The sequence below is a fragment of the Callithrix jacchus genome, chromosome 6, assembly GCF_049354715.1.
Source record: "Callithrix jacchus isolate 240 chromosome 6, calJac240_pri, whole genome shotgun sequence".
Classification (NCBI taxonomy): domain Eukaryota; kingdom Metazoa; phylum Chordata; class Mammalia; order Primates; family Cebidae; genus Callithrix; species Callithrix jacchus.
In genome coordinates, this window is record NC_133507.1 from 150,122,991 (window position 1) to 150,144,644 (window position 21,654).

Sequence of the window (21,654 nt, forward strand, 5' to 3'; positions counted from 1 at the left end):
TCCTATTTACTTGACCCTGTCCATATGTCATGTTACATGGCAAAGGGAAATTAAGGTTACAGGTGTAACTAAGGCTGAATAATCAGCTGAATTTTAGGATAAAGAGATTATCCTGGATTATCCCTTGGGTCCAATGTAATCACAAGTGTCTTTAAAAGATAGAAAAGTCAGTGTCAGAGTGATGCAGTATGAGAAAGACTTGACTGGTCATTGCCGTCGTTGAGGTGAAGGAGAGCCATAAACCAAGGAGTGCCGGTGGACTCTAGGAACCCGGAAAAGGTGAGAAAATATATTCTCCCCAAGAGTCTCCATTAGAATCATACAGTCCTGCCAACACCTTGAGTTTAGCACAGTAAGACTCAAGACTTCTGGCCTCCAGAATTATAAATTTGTGTTTTAAAGCCACTAATTTATGATGATTTGATATAGCACCAGAGGAAACTAATACCTCCATTTTTGCAAATGTGTGTGTGTGTGTGTGTGTGGAAACACACATTTCCAAACTGACATGCTATAATTTACATTGTTCCCAATACTCGGTAAACTAAAAAATGCTATCAGTACTTCCACAGCGATATGAAAATGTGCAAATGTAAAGACAGCCCTAGAAGCTGTATTTTAACTTATTTTAGTTTTTTTTGAGACAGGATCTTGCTATGTCACCCAGGTTGGCCCATGCCTGCCTAATTTTTAAAAATTATTCTTTATAGAGATGAGGTCTCACTATGTTGCTTAGTCCAGTCTTGATCTCCTGGGAACAAGCGATCCTCCTACCTCAGCTTCCCAAAGTACTGGGAGTACAGTCAGAAGTCACCATGTTAAGGCCAAAAAGTAGTATTTTAAACAGACCATATGATATTCCACACCCCCTACTTACCATAGACGAAATGTAAATTTCCATAAAAATTTGAAAAGTACCCAATACATAATTTAAAATCTAAACCATTTTAACTAATTGAATTTATTAAGAAGAAATTAATTATTAATTTAATTATTAAGAAGAAAGGTGTGTGATATTTTGAAGACCTCTAAACTGCCCTTTGTTGGTCTATAGATTTTTTACATTTGTCGATGAGAGTGAGTGAATAGAAGTGACTTTAAATGACAGTCTAGTTATTTCTAAGGAAGCACATGAAACATTTATGCTCCATTGGTATGCATCTGGTTAAGACATGGCACTTTGAAATAGTAATAGACTAAAAATTCAAGCATGCTACCTTTTCATATCTTTCCATGCTATACTTATTGAGAACCCATAGACCAGCCATCAAATATCTAACACTAAACATCAAAACTATTCTGAGCAGCAGGATGCATCAAACTCTTCTTTATTACTGAAGAGAGCACAGTTGAAATAACCCTGGAATGGCAGCAGACACCAAACTTGTCATGTCAAACTTGAGCGCTGGTTAAAGTCCTTTACTTATCTTTAAAGGAATCTTTTAATATCTTTCTTGAAGCTTTTTAAAATTGTTTTAAACATGAAAAAAAGAAGACGGCCAAGTGTGGTGGCTCACGCCTATAATCCCAGCACTTTGGGAGGCCGAGGCGGGTGGATCACGAGGTCAAGAGATCGAGACCATCCTGGTCAACAAGGTGAAACCCCATCTCTACTAAAAATACAAAACATTAGCTGGGCGTGGTGGCGCGTGCCTGTAATCCCAGCTACTCAGGAGGCTGAGGCAGGAGAATTGCCTGAACCCAGGAGGCGGAGGTTGTGGGGAGCCGAGATCGCGCCATTGCACTCCAGCCTGGGTGACAAGAGCGAAACTCCGTCTCAAAAAAACAAAAAAAAAAAAAAAAAAGAAAAGAAAAGAAAAGAAAAAAAGAAGAAAGAAAAGGAAGATGATAGATACTGTCAGAGCCCAGAGTCCAGGATTACCTGCTGAAAATCTATCTGATGGGATCCAGAGCTGTAAGGAAATTCCATAGAAAACAGAAAAAGGAGGAAAACTCTGGCTTCTCTTCTTTGACCCTCATATCTTCTTCAAATGTGTCTCATTGGCTGGACTTACCTAGAAATCAGAGGACAAGGAAGCCTGGAAAATATATGTCTTTAAGACACAGATGAGAGCAGGGGAATGATAGAGAATGAATTTGAGAGAAAACAGAAAGATGACACATGCCTAGCTGTGTCACAAAATACATGAGAAGGGAACCTGCCACTTCTCCCTCCATGTAGGGATGACAGCATTTGACAGAGGTAAGGCAATGTTTATACCTCATTTTATTTCCGCTGACTATGACCACATTCACAGAGACTCATTGGTGTAGATGGGGTAGTAACTGTAATTACTCATTTGGATTTGCTTGTGTAGATATAATATTTTACCTAAACAATACAACTAGATTTGAATCACATCTTTTAGTCACTTTTCACACACATGATCAAAACCCCCACTACACTCTAACTCATCTTGTGTTTTATATGAAGAACACTGCTGTTTATTATTAGATTTTTGCCTTGGTTTCATAAATTATTCATAATTCATCGACATATATTTTCAGTCAAGTTTAAAGGGAAAATCTGTAAGTCAGAGTGTGAGATGGAGGGAGCTTATTGCTTATAATCTAGTCACATCTTTTCACATAGTGATGCAAGGAATTCAACTTTGGGTAATTCCAAATTATTTTTAAAACCAAGGCTCTAAAATAACAAAATACCAGAGGCACTGCTTAAGTTAGTGAAATTATTGTTCATATGTAAATTGTTTCAGTTTTCATTACAAAGCTAACGGTGATGGATTTTAGGCGTAGCATCAATAAGTAGAATTTTAGGAGCAAAAAATAAGACAGAGAACATTTTTGCTTTTTAGTTGGAAGATTCAAATGGGAAGTGATAAATAATGTTGAGTGTCTTTGTGCATGGCACTTGTTAACTTTCTTCCTGATGATTGGCTTCTTACTCTCTTGTGGCCGCTGTGAACCATCATGGACGTTATTAACATCAAATACTTTCAGTCGTGTCTATAGTAGTGAGATGAATTAGTGAGACTTCCCTTTCTGAGATACTGTTAAGACTCCATCCGAGTGGTGTTGTCTCTTCCTGCAATAAATTGTAGCTTGGCTTCATTAACAGGCTGCCTGTTGATCTTTTAAGAAATTCACCACTAACTAGCTGAATCTGCAGGCCCATGATTTAGGCTGCTGTCAAATAAATGCCTAATCTCTAAAAGTTGTGACTATATTATATAACATAAAGAATAATATTTTGAAGATGTAATTAAGGTTAAAGACCTTAAAATAAGGAGATCCGTCCAGGCGTGGTGGCTCATGCCTGTAATCCCAGCACATTGGGAGGCCAAGGTGGGCAGATCACTCAAGTTCAGGAATTCGAGACCAGCCTGGTCAACATGGTGAAACTCCATCTCAAAAAAACCAAACAAACAAAAAACAAAAATAAGTATATCATTCTGGATTATACCGATGGAACCACTAAATCCCAGGTGCCCTTAAAAGCAGAGAAATTCCTCTGGCTGGGGTCAGAGAGATATAGCAGGAAAATTTGGAGAGAGGATGCATAAGAAGGATTCTATATAATACAATGTTATGGCTCTTAGATGTAGGGATCCACCTACAAATGTCAGATAGAGTCCTGGAGCTCATGGCACACTTGAAAAGAAAAGTGACAGCCTTCAGGGGCAAAACTATATTCTGATAACTAGCAAGAAAATGAAACCTCAGTCCTACACCTATTAAGAACAGAATTTGATCAACAAGAGCTTCCAGTAAGGATCACATTCCACATTCCAGCTGCATCTTCTACCACGCCTGTGTTTTGTAATTTTTTCGAAGCGCTCCAGGCCCTATCATTAAAGTGCTTGCTAGAATGCCCCACTTCCCACCCTGAGAAAGGCCCCCTCATCTTTAAGACATCCTCATGGATTTTACGTTCACTGTCTTTGTTTTAAGATTCTCTCATACTGCTTTGATCATATTCCTGTATCCCATGGTCAACTAGGTGTACATTAGTGAATAGCACAGATACTGTGCAGGTTTTCCTGTGAAGAAGATGGATAGGATGCTGATAAAGAATAAGGAGATGAAGAAATAGAGCCACTCCAATAGGCACATGGGATTTTCTAGTCAAATATACTGTATTTCTTTATATGTGTATCTCTCTAACAAGCCATTCAACTCATGGAAAGAAAACAATATGTTAAGAGCCATTTGATGAAGGAAATTATCCTCAACGTAGCCTCGGTATCCTCACATATCCTGTGTTGACTGTGGCTGACACAGGAATTATGGATGGCTTTGTGGACCAGGCCAATTCAGGCAAGAGTTAGAAAACTAAAGAATCAGAAATTCAGGGGGAAAAAAAAAATCCACCTTTCCTGAGAAACAAGTTATACAGCTGATTATGTAGCCAAGGGTATCATTAACTGAGGAGCTACCCATTTTAACAAGGAAGTCAGATCTCAAAGGGATGCTTGCTGACATTAGGACAGAGCAACAATGGGAGAAACAGAAAGGATCAAAAGAAAATTAAAAGTTCAAAAAGGGAAAATGAATATACATTTATTTTACTGAATACTCTTGGAGAAAACACATAGCTGTGTATATCTAGGTTTCCCCCAAAACATGCTTGCAACTGTGGCAAACAAAAACTGGCTTAGATGAATGGCTTCAGCAGGATCCACTTGTAGTAAGCCTGTTGCTTGATGATATTTTGCTGATAAACCTGTTTATATGGACCTTTTGTGTCTGACAGAAACTATTTAATATTTTTATTATAGTTTCCTTTTTACTTTCCCCAATCATTCCCCTTTAATTGTGTGTAGAAAGATTAATGATTAACCTTTTTAGATATACTTATATTTTCTGCATATTTTCAATGCAATTAAAAATGTTCAAAAGTGAGGAGATATAAAAGCTCTTGAAAAATTTATGTGAAACTGTTAAATTCTCACGGGAGTTCAAATATACTATCTCCACTACTTCAATGATTCATTGCTTCACTTAGTTTAATCTTAGCTTTTTAAAGCTTTTCCCTAACGTTGCAAATTATTTGTTTTAACTTCAGTTGGAATTTGTCGGTCCTCATTTTTGTTTCCCTCTTCATATTGTTCAACAGTTCCTTCCATTGGCTTCTGAGATATTAATCTCTTCCCATTTCATTCCTGACCCTTTAACCATAAGTTTTCTTGCTAAAGCTTGTTGCTTTCTTGCTATCTTATTTTCAAATGTACGCCTTTCCTTGGGCTCAGTTCTAGCTGCATTTCTCAATTCCTCCCATATTCCAGCTTGAGAATGGGGACCCTCTTTGGTAATGGTATTTAAATAAAACAGTAGATTACTTATGCCAACAAGACTTTGTGGTTTGCCCAGAAAAAAATAATAGATGCTTTATACAGTTTATTTATACAATAAATACAAATGAATTTATTGAAGATTGTACTGTTCACCTGTACAAACAACTTGTTTATCAATCACAGTGAGAATCACTTCAAAGTCCTTACTTCTCTGTGCCCAGCAGTCTTAAACTATTATATCACAAAGTTGACTCATTCCTGATCAGTTCCTCTGCTTTAAAAGATCTGCCTTAAGTCGCTGGAACTCAGCCCAGGAACTGCTATAAATATTGCAGCACTTCTGACTTCCCTTTCTGAGATATGTTAAGACTCCATCAGGGTGGTATTGTCTCCCTTTCTGAGATATGTTAAGACTCCATCAGGCTGGTGTTGTCTCCCTTTCTGAGATATGTTAAGACTCCATCAGGCTGGTGTTGTCTCCCTTTCTGAGATATGTTAAGACTCCATCAGGCTGGTGTTGTCTCCCTTTCTGAGATATGTTAAGACTCCATCAGGCTGGTGTTGTCTCCCTTTCTGAGATATGTTAAGACTCCATCAGGCTGGTGTTGTCTCCCTTTCTGAGATATGTTAAGACTCCATCAGGCTGGTGTTGTCTCCCTTTCTGAGATATGTTAAGACTCCATCAGGCTGGTGTTGTCTCCCTTTCTGAGATATGTTAAGACTCCATCAGGCTGGTGTTGTCTCCCTTTCTGAGATATGTTAAGACTCCATCAGGCTGGTGTTGTCTCCCTTTCTGAGATATGTTAAGACTCCATCAGGCTGGTGTTGTCTCCCTTTCTGAGATATGTTAAGACTCCATCAGGCTGGTGTTGTCTCCCTTTCTGAGATATGTTAAGACTCCATCAGGGTGGTGTTGTCTCCCTTTCTGAGATATGTTAAGACTCCATCAGGGTGGTGTTGTCTCCCTTTCTGAGATATGTTAAGACTCCATCAGGCTGGTGTTGTCTCCCTTTCTGAGATATGTTAAGACTCCATCAGGCTGGTGTTGTCTCCCTTTCTGAGATATGTTAAGACTCCATCAGGGTGGTGTTGTCTCCCTTTCTGAGATATGTTAAGACTCCATCAGGCTGGTGTTGTCTCCCTTTCTGAGATATGTTAAGACTCCATCAGGGTGGTGTTGTCTCCCTTTCTGAGATATGTTAAGACTCCATCAGGCTGGTATTGTCTCTTCCTGCAATAAAGTGTAGCTTTGCTTACTAACAGGCTGCATGTTAATCTTTTAAGAAGATCACCACTCACTAGAGGAATCTCCAGGCCCATGATTTAGGCTGCTGTCACTTTGTTGGTTTTCATGTATTATATATGTTTGTATATCTATGTCCAAGATGTATCTCTAGTCTGTCTCCTTACCATTTTCAAAACCACTTTCAAACAAACCACCATCACCTCTCACCTAAACTACTACCCAATCTATTGTCCCTAATAAATCCATTCAGTATTTTAAACTTAAAAAAAAAAAACCTTATTTTCATTTTTATTTGAGACAGGGTCTTGCTTTGTCACTCAGGCTGGAGTGCAGTGGCACAATCATGGCTCACTGCAGACTTGACCTTCTGGGCCTAGGCAATCCTCCTGCCTTAGCCTCTCAAAGAGCTGGGACTACAGGTGCATGCTACCACACTCGGCTAATTATTTTTTTTAAGTTACTTGTAGAGAGTCTTCCTATGCTGCCCAGGGTTGTCTCAAATATCTGAGCTCAAGTGATCCTCCTGCCTTGGCCTCCCAAAGTACTAGGATGAAGATATTAATCTTGATTGATGATTAAGTTAATAATGATTTTTAAGAGTAAGAGATATTTATCTCTAGTTCAACAACTCAGTTTCTAGTAAGTAATTTTTTAAATTCATCAAATGTAAGTAAAAACACATTTTTAAAATTTAGCCTGTATGATCACACTTTAAATAGAAGTATTTTATCTATACACATAAATATGTCTATTCTATCGTGTATCGGTCTATGCATAGAGGTTGAATGAATACTCATTAAGGTAAATGATGGGTTTTCTGTCCAGTGTGAGAAGTTTTCATGATTACTTAGTATTTCTTGTATGTCTGATTCTTTATCATAATCTTATATATATATTTTAGGTAAAGCTTATTACTTTGAAAATTAGCATACACTCACACAAAACAATTTTTAAAGTATAGTTTTATTATGACTGAACTGTGATCCATGAAGAAGACAGATTATTCACATCAAGAAGACTAGAAAAGTTAATCAATTAAAAAGTCTAAGAGCAAAAATAAATTTATTTTTGAATTTAATAAGCCTATGATGACAATAAGCATGATTCTATTGCATACATAAATCTTCCAAACTTTAAAATACTGACCCTTTGGATTCAGTTCCTATTTTTAGGTAGCCTTTGTTTTTGGCATTCCACAGATTGTCTCTAACATATTTTAAAATTGGTTTTCCTTTGTTCCTGGAGAGCCCTTTCTCAAAACTACTTTTCTTCTCCTTTCAGTTAGGATTGCTCCTTTCTGTAGTCTGCTCACTTAACTTTCACCATGTCACCATTCTGAGAGTCCTCCTCACTGATTTCTGGGGCTGGATGAATGGTATGTCTGATCTCATTTCTTTTAACCTGATATATAATATTTTTCAGCAAGTACCTTCCTTGTAAAATGGAAGAACATTTTTCTATGCCCTTGCAGATCAGACAATGTGTCATTATAGAAGCTTATTTTAGCTGAATATTAACTTTTGATTACAAATTGTTTTCTTTGAGAAATTTAAAAGGCACTGCTCAATAGTTTTCTAGCATCCAATATTGTAGGCAAAAAGTGTGAAGACAGTGTGCTTCTCATTTATTTGTAAATGACATGTGTCCCTACCCCAAATCCTAGAAACTTTTAGTATCATTGACTTTACCCTTTGGTATAATAGCAAGTTAAAATTGTGTATCTAGTTAATATACCATTGTAAGTATTATAATTCCAAAAAAAATATTTTTAAACATCAAGAACAAGATAACTCTACAGAAGGCTATTTTCTTCAATAGATAAACTACTAAATAATGAACTAAACAAGAAACACTGTATCTCTTTCCTCTGGCAGATGAAAGTGCATTGAAGATTAAGAGCTGTCTGTTTAAGCACTGGATATCAACATGGTTTGAGCCAGTACTGACCTTAACTACATTAATGCATCAGCATTCCTCAAAAGTGAGGAATAATGACTTTGGACTAACATAAGTAACAATGACTAAAGATCTAAGTTCAAACTATCCAAAAAAATATATAACCTGAGCTACATAGTTAATTTTAAATGTTCTAGTGGAGATATTAAATAAGGTAAAGACAAACAGGTAAAATTAATTTTTATTTAAACAAATATATCCAAAATACTATACTTTAACATTTATGAAAACAAAATTACAGGTGAGATGTTATACTAAGTATGAAAAATTCAGATTGTATTTTATACCTACAGCTCATCTTGATTTGCCCTAGTCACATTTCAACTGCTTGATAGACACGTGTGTTTGTCAGTGCAGATCTAAATAAGGAAATCAATCATAAATTTATTGACTATAATCTCTCTACATTATTTATGGACTAGATAGATAGATATTGTTTCCTCTGAAGTTTTACTTTGTAGTAAAAATAATAAAAAAGAGAAATAAAAGGGAGGAGGAGGAAGAGCTGCTTGGAAGGAGGAGGAGAAGCATCCTCCTGTCATTCTTTGCTGTCATTTGCTGTCATTCTTTGCACATCCTGGCTTATGTCTGGTTCCCATTGTTAGTGTTTTTTCTTACAAATTTTCTTACTGGGAGCCTTTGTCTAATGCCATTTGCTAGAACACAGAACCTGGGAGATAACCAATTAACAATTTTATTGAATTCACTTATTTGTGTGTGAGTTAATTTATCAATTGCTAAGAAGGTGGAGATGTAGTCCATGAGTGTTTGACTATACTTTTGCTTTGGGTAAGAGAATATCAGGTTAGGATTGGCTCTAGTATGCTCTTTCATCAAGTTCAGTTTTTATTTAAAAGGCCCCTAATGGGAACCTAGATACAAAAGCTTATTTTAAAAAGTAAATATCTTGGAATCCCCATAGAGCAATGGTTCTCAGGTTGTGGTCCCAAGTCAACCCTAGCAGCATCTCAGGGGATCTTGTTAGAAATGTACATTCTCAGGTTCCACTCCCAACCTTCTGAACCAGGAGCACAGAGGTGAGTGACAGCATCTGTAGTTGAAGCAGCTCTTTAGTTGCACTAATGTTTGAGAGCCACAGTCACGAAGCTCAGGGCACCTGCGCTTTATTATGGTTTTATTTCATTTCATAGCTTATGTTTTAAAGCAGTGGTTATTAATTGTGGCTGCTTGGAAAGTTTCACTGCACAATATGTGACACATTTCCTTTGGTCTCAGAATTAGTGACAGCTTTGTTCTTGACAAAAACTAGCAGTTTTTTTCCATAATGAGAATTTTTCATAATGACTCACAGTTTCACTTTCGCTGCTGAAAATTTCAGAACTAAAGTGAGGTTTATTAAATAACAACCCCTCACAGAATAGAAGGATAAATAAATTAATCTGAACATTAGGCAAATAATTCCTCTACATTGGTAATAAAAGTTGAAGAAAATGTATAACCTATCCAAAAAATGTTCCCCGTTATACTCAAACTCAGCAAATCCTGTAGTTTTATCACTTTATTAAGGTTTAAATATTGGCCCCCTGAAGAGCACTGAACAATGATCTTTTGAATTAACTTGATTTGAAACACTAGGACTCAAAAGATGCGCTGTTTCTTTCCCGTGCTCCTGACCTTGTTTAGTCACGTAGCAGTGGAGGTTATAATTTATACTGTGCTTATCAAAAGGCATCATTTTAATGGATGAAACAGAATGGGTGTCTGCTATTTTTAAAAACATGACTATAAAGGAGTCAAGCACAACAGAAAACACATTAAGCCAAAGCTCTACAAGCTTCATGTAGTTCTGTTCAAGGCCATCAAAAAGACTAGATGAAGAGTAAAGTATAGAAATAGGGAAGAGATTAAAGAAATGTTCCTGTGAATGCTGTATTTATCCTGGTTTCCTAAGGCAAAATTCCATATTCATATTTGGCCGCCAGGGTAAATACCTTTAATTGCAGGGGATTGGGTTGGGGATAGTCAAATGGCTCCCTTCTTATTGTGAATATTATTTTGAAACAGTGGCATAGTCAAACATGACGGCAACTCACAGCTAATGTGGCTCAGAGAGTTTCTTTCACTGAGTTAATGAGAGAACACCAGAATAGGCAACGTTTTTTAATACAACAGTTACCTCAATGCTATAGTGGTCTCTGGGTGGCTGCTAATTGGGTTCCTTCTCCACACCAGTACAGCAGAATTAAGATTTCAGGAATTCTATGGAAAACATAGGGTAGAGGGAATGGAAGACAGGAATGAATCAGTGGAAGCTGATAAATATTTTACATTCTCTTTAACAACCAGTAAAGAACAACATAAATAAACAATGCCTGTAAATGACAGTGTCAATGTCATTTTATACATTGTTTTTTGAAATCAAATGTTAATGCTGTATACTTTCACTTATTCCCTGAATTGTTCAAAGTCTTCCTTCAGTGCAGTTTTGATAAGGTGCTTATACCTGTGTTTTCCTTTGCTGCTGATCAAAGACCTGCCAAGAGAGATTTTGTTCTACCTCTGGCCCTTCTTCCAGGTACTCATTATCCATTTAGTTCTGAGACTGAGAGGTTATATTATTGCATCCAGGGTTATATTCTGGTCCCGGGGATATGATTACCTGAGCTTCAGGAAAGGGTAAAATGCTTGGAAACATTGTGAAAAATACTTGGAAATATTCTATGTAACCTATTTGGCATAGCCAAGAAGGGTGCTCTGATAAAGCATATAATTAAAAAATAGCTAATTTAATTATGAGTGGAATTGGGAGATAGATTGGTACCAACTGTCTCTTTCATCTTAACCATGAAAGAAAGATTAAAAAAAAAAACTGCTAAAACAAGTCCACAGAATCAGTATTTTTTTTTTCTGAAAGTGTATTAGTCCATTCTCACGATGCTATGAAGAAATACCTGAGACTTGGTAATTTCTAGAGAAAAAGATTTAATTGACTCACAGTTCAGCATGGCTGGGGAGTCCTCAGGAAACTTAAAATCATGGTGGAAGGCACCACTTCATAGGGAGGCAGGAGAAAGAATGAGTGCCAGCAGGGAAAATGTCAGACACTTACAAAAGCATCAGATCTCATGAGAACTCACTGTCATGAGAACAGCATGGGGGAAACTGCCTCCATGATTCAATTATCTCCTACTGGGTACTTCCCATGACATGTGGGGATTATGGGGATTACAATTCAAGATGACATTTGGGTGGGGACACAGCCAAACCATATCAGGAGAATTGAGAAGGCTAAACCTATGCATTTAATGAGTAGTTTGGAAAACACTGGACTGAAATAGGAATTACTCTTCCTAAAGAAAGCCTCTCTTTTCAGAGTGAAATGTGTCTTTATTCATGAGTACAATAAACTACCTGGAGTCATTGCATGTACTTATAGGATTTATATGGAGCACCACATTTGAGCATCTGAAGTAGAGCTCCAAACTAGATCTTCTTAGGGAAAATTGTTTTGCTTGCATAGTCCTGTGATCTTTTAGTTCTACATTGCTTTTCTCTCTGTTATCAATTCTCTCTCCCTTGCCCCAGTCCCCTCAGGTATCAAAACTGCCGACTACCAAGGCTGTGCTGTCTGAATTTTTTTAAATTAAGATTTCTATCTTCAGAAACTTTGTGTCTTCCTGTGTCTTTGGTCCACTTTATTTAACCTTTTATTCATTTTTCCAGTTCAAGATCATAAGCAGCAAAATTGCCAGGCTTAGATATCATCAACATTCCATGTCATTATTTATAAAGAGATGCTACATCTCAAACACCTCAGCTGTTTCCTTCAAAACAGTTAATATCTGGCATTTCTGTACTATTTCCTCAATCTCTCTAGTTCTCTGGCTCACCGCCTGCATATGACCTCTCATCCCAAAATTCCCTCCCATCTCTGATTTTCCTGATTTGTAATGGAAGCACATATTCCAAGACTCTAACACCTCGGGGCCATAAGAAGCCAGTCAACTTACCAGACAATCAATATGCATTTATAAACAGAAAATTTACTTTTGTCAATGTAAAATAAAATAAAAACATATTTCCTCAGTGATGTTACCTAGAAAGGAGTTTGACAAAAATGTGCACTTCAGTCTTCAGTATATCTCAACACCACTAAAAGTGAAGACATATTTTCCATAAATAATATATTTAGTTGCTTAAATTTCTGCCACTTTTATAGCACTTGTGATACCTCTGCATACTTCATTGCACATAGTTTCCACAAGAAACCTACGAGATAAATGTTATTTTGGCCTTACAAAAAGAGAACATGAGATTCCAGGGTCCAATTGACTCACCCAGTTTTCTCACAGCTAGTCGTTCCCCAATACAGTGGCAAAAAAAAAAAAAAAAATATGAAGGAGGGCAAGCATTTTGTTCCTAAGGGCTCCCACTTAATTGATTTACAAATGGTTATATTGCTGATAAGCACCTTGATGTCTGAAATGACAGTGTATTCACCTTTCTGTACATAGCAGCATCATAGTGTTCAATGGACTCATGCTTAATTTAATAATACATTAGAATTTCAAAAATAACTCAAAACATACAGTAAAATGAGAAACATTCTTTCAAAAATCATCCTTTGGGTTTTACTTTTCTTCAATTGCACACTAATTACTCTCAAGATTTAAAAAAAGTTTTGGATAATATGTAATATACTTTAAAAAATAACCCTACTGTGGTTGCTAATCTTTTTGATAAAAGATTTCACTCTTGTAAACATGCAAACGATACTGAAAGCCAAGTCCTATTAAGATTTCTGACAAAGGTGGATAATAACATTTAAGGTTAAAAACTAAGAAAGTTGATACAGTAATAAAATGGTTCTTCTTGCATGACTTATTCAAATGTTCTAGGGCAATTTTCCAAGAAAGTTATTAAAATGTTCTGAGCCATGGCAATATGGCCATTTAATTAAGTTTCTAAAATGTTATTTTTAAATGAAGTCTCTCAACATTATTCCTTGAGTGCAATCTGGAAATACAAAAACATGTATTTATGTCCTTTGAACTGGAACTTTAACCCTCAGTTGGAATTTATTGTAACAAAATAAAACTAATGCACACAAAGTTTTATGTACAAGAATGTCAATCATAGCATAGTTTGGACAGTCTAAAATCAGTGATACAACTTAACTGTCTGTGTGGAATATAGTGAAATAAGGAATAAAGTTATAAGATTAACTAATCATATTACAATTCCTAATATAAGAATTTTATTAAAATTGATATTATAATTTAACATTAAGTAAAATCAGAATGTAAATGTATTTATTTAGCACCTAATATAATAATTACTGGATGAGTACAATACATCAAGTAATAGCAACCAAGTTTTAATATCATGGATAATTTAAACTTTTTTATTTTGAAAACTGCAACCATATCAACATGACACAGCCATTAAGGCTAAGAGCAAGATCACCTAGATCAACATGACTTTGTTATTTACTCCGGGAAACCATTACTAAGGAAATACATGACTGTACACCAAGAAATGACGTTAGTGTTTTCTTTAGAAAAAAATCTCTGGGAAGCTATTTATCTGAAACAATAACTTGCTTACCTGGTAAATAGCTCAATTACCAAAGCATAGTTTAGTTTTTAAGATTCCCTTTAGGACCTCACTTCACTAAGACTATCAATCCTAATACATTACATTTCAAACTTTAACCAATCCGGTTTCCCTTCCTGAAACCCACGTTCTAATGCTCTAGAGCTCAGAAGCTCAGATATCAAAGCCCTTTAAGTACCCTCCTGACTTTTCCCTTCTGAGACACAGCTGAGCATTCAGTCTATTCTAAGAAATAGCTTTGTTTTATTAACAGATTGTTCGTTAAAACTTTAGAAAATAAAGAACTGGCATTATTCATCACATTTTATATTAAAGATGTACTGTTTTTATTAGGCAAGGTTTTCATTTTCTGGGCCAGATATTCCTACATATAATGAGTCAAGCTATGTGAACCTTATAATACCCAATGAAAGTATTCATCATTCTCAGCATTTTCATATATTAAGTCATTTGATTCTCACTACTGCCCCATGAGATTAATACTGTTATTATCTTTTTGTGCCTAGAGTCACAGAAATGCCACTCAGCAGAGCCGGGATCAGAGCCCAGGCTGTCAGGCCCCTTAACCGACCATGGTCACCAATAGGTCATGCTACTTCTCATACAGAGACATTAATTTTCTTCTGCAAAGAATCAAAGCAGATTGAGAAGGGTTCAGAGGATGAAGAACATTGCATTCAAGGACTCTACTTGTATTTAAAATATCCATTAAGAATCTAGTGAGGAAAAGTTTTTCTTAGACTTTCTTTTCCTCTTCTGTGGGTAATAGAATCTGAAAAACTACTTCATTTAGTCTTCAGATTTACTTATCTGAAACACTGCCTCAGGTGTTAATCTAAATATTAATATTTCAATTCCAAGTGGAAGATTTCTACAATATAATAAGATGGGAACCCTACTAACAGTATCACCACTTGTGTAGAATGCTTTACTGTGGCTGTTATTTAACAGCTTGGTAAATGTCATAGGCATATTCTACGGTTCAACTCTCACTGTTTCACTCTGAAACAAGATGAAGTTTACACACATACACACACAAAAGCACACACATGAGAGAGGAGCAAACACACACACATGAGAGAGGAGAGACACCTTTCGTCAAGTTTGAGTATATAAACAATTGAGGGTATAAACTAAAACTGTGTGCATGTGCCTGGGTGTACATAAATCCCAATGGCTTTTCAAATGTTGAAGACTAGACAATTATTCAGCCAGGAAAGTGAATGTCATATTTTCAGCTCAAGTCACATTGGTCTACCTTTCTAGCTAAAATAAAGTTTACATATATTATAGCCAAGAATGGGGTTATTAACTTAAACTCAGCCAGTGGCAGAGAAGTTTGCTAGCAAAGTGAGTGTGAGAAACCAGCCCCTTTTTCTAACTAGGATCTTTATAAAATTTTTAAAATCAATTTTTGCAAAAGATATAGTAAGCAAAGGGTGTTAAACTGTGGGTTTTACACATCATTCAGTGTTAGCAGCAACAAAACCACATTTATCTCTAGCTATGAATGTAAAGTCATTCTTATTCCCATTCTTTACTCTAAGCCTTATTGTCTGAAGTCTCCTTAGCTGGATGTGGTTGGGCCACACTGAAATGGGAGAGTTCCCTGATCCCCCTCACGTGACGTGCAATAGGGGTGTGGTTCATCTGTTTGGCTGCCATGTACACTGAAACACCTTAAGAGAGGGTGAGCACACAGACAGGCAAGTGCAGGGGCCAGGATGAGTGCCCCTGGGTGGCAGCCTCCAGGGGTAGGTCCCCAAGTGGGCATGTGTTACAGTGCACTCTCTTAACTTTGCCATCTGCAGGCAGCTTAAGTGTTAACCACCTTAATCCCCTCTTGGTACCCAGGTCCTTGTCCAGCATCCAGGAATAATTGTATCACACAGACTTGAAGAATGAATGAATCAGGTTTTGTTGAGTGGTGGGGGTGGCTCTCAGCAGGATGGATGTGGAGCTAGAAGGGGAATGGAGAAAGTGATCTTCCCCTGGAGTTTGGCCATCCAGTGGCTGATCTCCTTCCCCACCAACCCCAGCTGAACTCTTCTCAGAGTTCAGAGGCTCCTTCTCTTCTATCTGCTGCACCATTCTGCCATTCTTCTGATCTTCTCTTCGTCTTCTCTTTTGCTTCTGGAGCCTGGAGTCTGAGGTTTATGTGGATACAGGATAGGGGGGTGTGGTGGGCCCAAAGGCAACTTTTGGGCATGAAAACGGGAATGTCTCTCCTCATTTAGGGCCATAGGTTTCCAGGCTTAAGGGTAGGGCCTTTGTCAGGAACTGCCCTCTTCAACCCAGTATTTCTTCTGTGTGTATCAACACTGCAGAGCAAACATTTATGGTTCATCAGCATTTTCTCTGGAGAACACCTTACTTGAAATAGCAGCTATTCATAGAAATTATCATCCTCTACCAAAAGCAACTTGTTTCTAGGATTCTACCCTGGAAAGTTAATTCCCACTTCCCAGCATGAAGGATTCAGTGTGATGATTTAAAATTGGGATCTGGCTATATAGCTAATTCTGTGTTGCCCCAGTTAATATTTACTTCCTAACTTCCAACCAACAAAATATCCATGGATATGACCAACAGAGATAACAAAAAAGCACTTGTATATTTACATTCAGACTTTTAAATCCAAAAGTCCAGCTGAATCATATATGTGATAGAGATGTTTAGATTTGAAATTTAACAAAAAAAATTCTTTCTATTAAAGCGGTGTTTATTTTCAGAATGGCTCCCGGATGAATAACATAAATTCCCGGTAAAAGATTTATTTTTGAGCTCAGATTTTAAAAGCCACTTTCTACCAAACTGACTTGCACAGTGTTGACCTTGAAGTAGATGTGATAAACACTGCTCTTTCCGATCCAACTATTATTACAAAATGGCTGAGCACAAGGGAGATCTGAAGGCAATAATATCCATTGGACAATAAACACAGAGGAAGACAGGATGCTTGGGATAAATAGCATGGGAGCTGAAACGGATGTTTGATTTTCTAAATGGTTACATAGTTGGGTAGAGTATATCTTCCTTATCTAATTCTTTCAAAATCATTTTATTTTCCTCAGTAGTATAGCTCTTTATAAAAATAAAGCACAGAGATCATATTTCTTTCTTAAAAAACATGTATCAAAATGTTCAGAATATTCTTGAATTGCTGTTCTTATTTTAAGCCATTAGGTACTTCTCTTATACTGTGAAAATATAGTCTGAATCTTAGCTATCAGTATATCTAACAGTAGAGATGTCATAGACACAATCCAAATTTATACTGTAAAAATATTTATTTAAACTAACATTTAAAAGAGCAAAAAACTGTAAGAAATTGTTGTGAGTCAAATGCCCACACATTTTTCTTTCTAGATGTAGTGGGTTGTCACAGGTATATAAATTAGTTGAAAATAACCCAGAATTATCTGTCTATCCACTTCATAATATGATATAGTCATGCATGTATCTCCAAGTTTCACAAGTAGTAGACAAATTTAAAGTCTGATAATAAACACCCACTATGAGGTTCATCAAAAGTAATCATATTTATTATGTGTGGGGTTGAATAATTTTCAATTATTGAATCGTCATAAAGTTCAATACTCTGTACCTGTAGTGCATATAGATAGTTTTAGTTCACTTGCTCAGAGGAAAAGAAAAATTTCATCCATATTTTTGAGAATGTGGTGACTTTTAAACCCTTTTTAGTTTTTTGACTTTTAGGTTATGTTTCTCTCCAAGCAAGCTATCTTTTGATGAAATAAATGTACTTATTTGTTAATAATTTATTCTGTAATATGTATGTTAAACTTTAAAATACCTTGGAAATATTTTTCTTAATGAAAAATATTTGTTTCATTTCTCCTATCACTTTTGAGTTGGTGATAGGGTTATTCAAAAATGAGTAAATGGTATAAGTTGAGAAATAAGCATAACATAAAAGGCAAAAGCTAAGATGTACAAATAAACAGTTTGGTTACTTCCAATTTTATACACGTGATACTAAAATGGCTATCAAATTCAGGGTTGATCAGCTGTCAGCCAAGGACTGCAGATAGTTAAGCTAGTAACCACACGATCAGGAACATTTAGGCCATTTGGAACACAACCAGACATACTGAGCTAAGTTTAATGACTTGCGTTAGCAATAGTAGGTGACATTTTTCTTCCCTCAGTCTCTTGATCTCTACCACCAACTACAATAGAATTGTATGAGAAAGTTGAGTTTCTGGTGATTTAATGAGGTGTCATTGTACAATTTTTATTCTGCTACAGTGACATTTTTGGAACTTTTTTTGCTTCTCTCAGTCAATAGTCATGCTGACTTTTGTCATTAAGTAACCATTGTGATCTTTGATGGATAGTGATGGGTAATGCTTTCAAGAAGGAAATCATGGTTGTCACATGGTTTGAGTCCAGCCACAGCAATTTTTTAGGTACAGTAATATTGGCTATTGTTTCCTTAAGAATGGTGGAAATTATTAGGGAAGGAGAGGGAATTGCAGCCCAACTGAAGAATAATAAGCCACCTCTTCAATTTTAACCCTAAAATGACGAAAGAAAAAAGCCAATTCATACACTAAGAAATTAGAAAAAACTGAATACCAAATTCATTCAGTTAAAGCAATAGTCAACTTTTGCTTTAACGATCAAATATCAAAATTGAAGTTAATACAGATTCAATTTAGGCTAAATATTTTACTTCAAACCCTCTTTGTCAAGAACACTTGGCATCAACAAAGAGTGAATTTTGTCTTAGTTTCCATTTCTTTTTCTTTTCTCCCCTAAATCTTAGAACTTGTAAAATTCTTAATCTCATGTCAATGGAACACTTTTAAAATTCCTATTTAATCTGTGTCTCTCTTCACCTGTAAACCAGAGACTCTTCATTTTGTGTTCCCAAATTTAAAATCTTAAACCAAACACAGTAAACTGCTTTATAATTATTTTTTATTTGTTGATGTTTGCAAAATATACACTGCCCATAACTATTGGGAAATGTGACATTTATATAGAAGAAAACTCATCTACACTGATAACATAGAATTTAGAGGAATTCAAATTTTTGTTTACCAAATAAAGGATTATTTTTCATTGCATTTTTATCATTCCAATTCACCAGAGTCTAAAAAGGAAGCATTTAATGGGAACTATCTAATTTCTCTGTAGAGAGCTTAAGTCCCCACCCTCCCAGAAATAAAATCTTTTCTCTCGCATTCACTGAGGCATAACATGGGCAGTGCCTATTTCACAAGCATCTTGTGAGGATTGAATGAGAACATGAATATCAAACACTTCATATCAAGTATAGCACAGAGTAGGCAATGGATAAACATCAGCTATAATTATTTAGTAGAAGTTTATGCCTTTCCTTCAAAGAAACTGTGTTTCATAAGATATTTTAGGTGAAGATTAATATACATAAATCCTTCTCTTTTTTGAAATTGCTGAAAATTCATGCAAAGTCACAAAGCAAACCAAGGCAAGCCTTATGCTGCCTCTAAAAAATCATATTTAATAAAAATCATCACCAGCAAGAAACTTGGCATAAGCAAGACTTGATTCCAGCGCTTGTTTTTGCTAGAATGGTTTGTGATTTGGGAAGCCTATTAGCTACAAAAGCCTGTCATATCTCCAAGCAAAGCATATATAGATATTTTATCAAATATTTTGTCAACTGATTTTTAAATTGTTTATTGTGACACATAAAATAGACTGTGAATTCATAATCAAAACAGATTTTTTTTTCTTTCTTCCCAAATGACTACAGGGTTTGGTAACAGCTGACACGTGGCTGACAGCAGCTGATGATGAAACATTTTCTTTCTGGTAAAAGTTTGAGGCTGAAGCCTTTGTTTCTGTGAACTCTAAATTTCAAAACCTCCTTAATACCGAAATCCTTTCTTCCAAAATAAACATTCTCCCTTTGAAACAATATATTGACTTAGGACTAAACTTTTCCAGAATATTGTAAATATCTTCAGTATCTGTTAAGATATGTATTTTTCTTGGATGTGGGGTATGGGTGCATGTGTGTGTGTGTGTGTGTGTGTGTGTGTGTGTGCGTGCGCGCGCGCATGCATGCATATAACCAGCATACTTAGAATGAGTGTTACTAGCCTTAAACATACATGTATTTCAAAATCATTTTTTTCAATATCCTACAAAGGAACAAAATATTTTGTAAACAATTTTGAAGAATGAAGTGTAGATTCACTTGGCATTATTTTAGATCATCACCCACAAATGATTATGTATGTGGCCAAACATTCTGCATTCTGGTTTTCTTGGTTAAAAAAAAAGGATGTTTAGTTTTATTACTACCAAACGCAGTATCAAAGGTATAATTCTAATTCTATTTATTTATTTATGTATTTATTTATTTTTTAAGGCAGAGTGTCACTCTGTAGCCCAGGCTGGAGTGCAGTGGCAAGATCTTGGTTCACTCCGCCTCCCAGGTTCAAATGATTCTCCCACCTCAGCCTCCCAAGGAGCTGGAATTACAGGAGCCCACCACCATACCTAGTTAATTTTTCTATTTTTAGTAAAGATGGGGTTTCACCATGTTGGCCAGGTTGGTCTCAAACTCCTGACCTCAAGTGTTCCACCCACCTCAGCCTCCCAAGTGCTGGGATTACAGGTGGGAGCCACCATGTCCACCCCTTATTCTAATTATTTACCAGATTAACTCATATATATATATATTTTTTTTTTTTTCTCCCTCACCCGGCCACCCCTCTATTTTTTTAACCAAATTTTACCACAAAGTTTATACTAAAAATGGAAGTAACTATCCAACCACTTCAAACTTTTGATTTCCACTTTCTGTTTGTGTGTGGTTATTATTTCACCCTTTCCCCCACCATTTTGGAGGTATGGTTGACAATTCAAATGTATATATGTAAGGTGTCAAAGTTGATCACTTACTATAATATACCTCGTGAAATATTCACCACAATCAAGCTACTTAACATATCTATAACCTCAGGTACTTTGTGTGCGTTTATGTATATACGTGTGTGCGTGTGTGTGTGTGTGTGTGTGTGTGTGGCAATAACATTTAAAGTACACCCTCCTAGCAAAATTGAAATATACAATACAATGTGGTTAACTGTCACCACATTGTTCTATGTTAGAGTTCCAGAATTTATTTATCTTGTATAACTGAAATTTTGTACCCCTCGATTAACATCCAAAAACAAACCCTTTATTTCTGCTCAACACATTCATTGACATATCTAAATAACATTTTCTTCTTTTTTTCTTTATAGTCCTCATCTTATCATCAAATATACACATGGTGAATGAATATGGTGTCTCTCCTCTGATCTTCTCACTGTTGTGATATAATAGTCATCATTTACATTATTAGAATATTATGGTGATTTATGTAAATCATAAATCATGTCATTTATTGTTCATTTTATTTGATCATTTCTGTTTCTCTAATGTTTTTGTTCCCTCTTTCTGACATTTCTTTTAGTCAGTTGCTAGACATATTGGATCCTATAATTATGCTATTATTATTCTGCAACAGCCAATTTACATAGCTTTGGCTTTTTGTTTTACTTTCCGAGGATTTTTATCCCTATTTTGTTCTCTCACTCTCCTTCATACGTGATT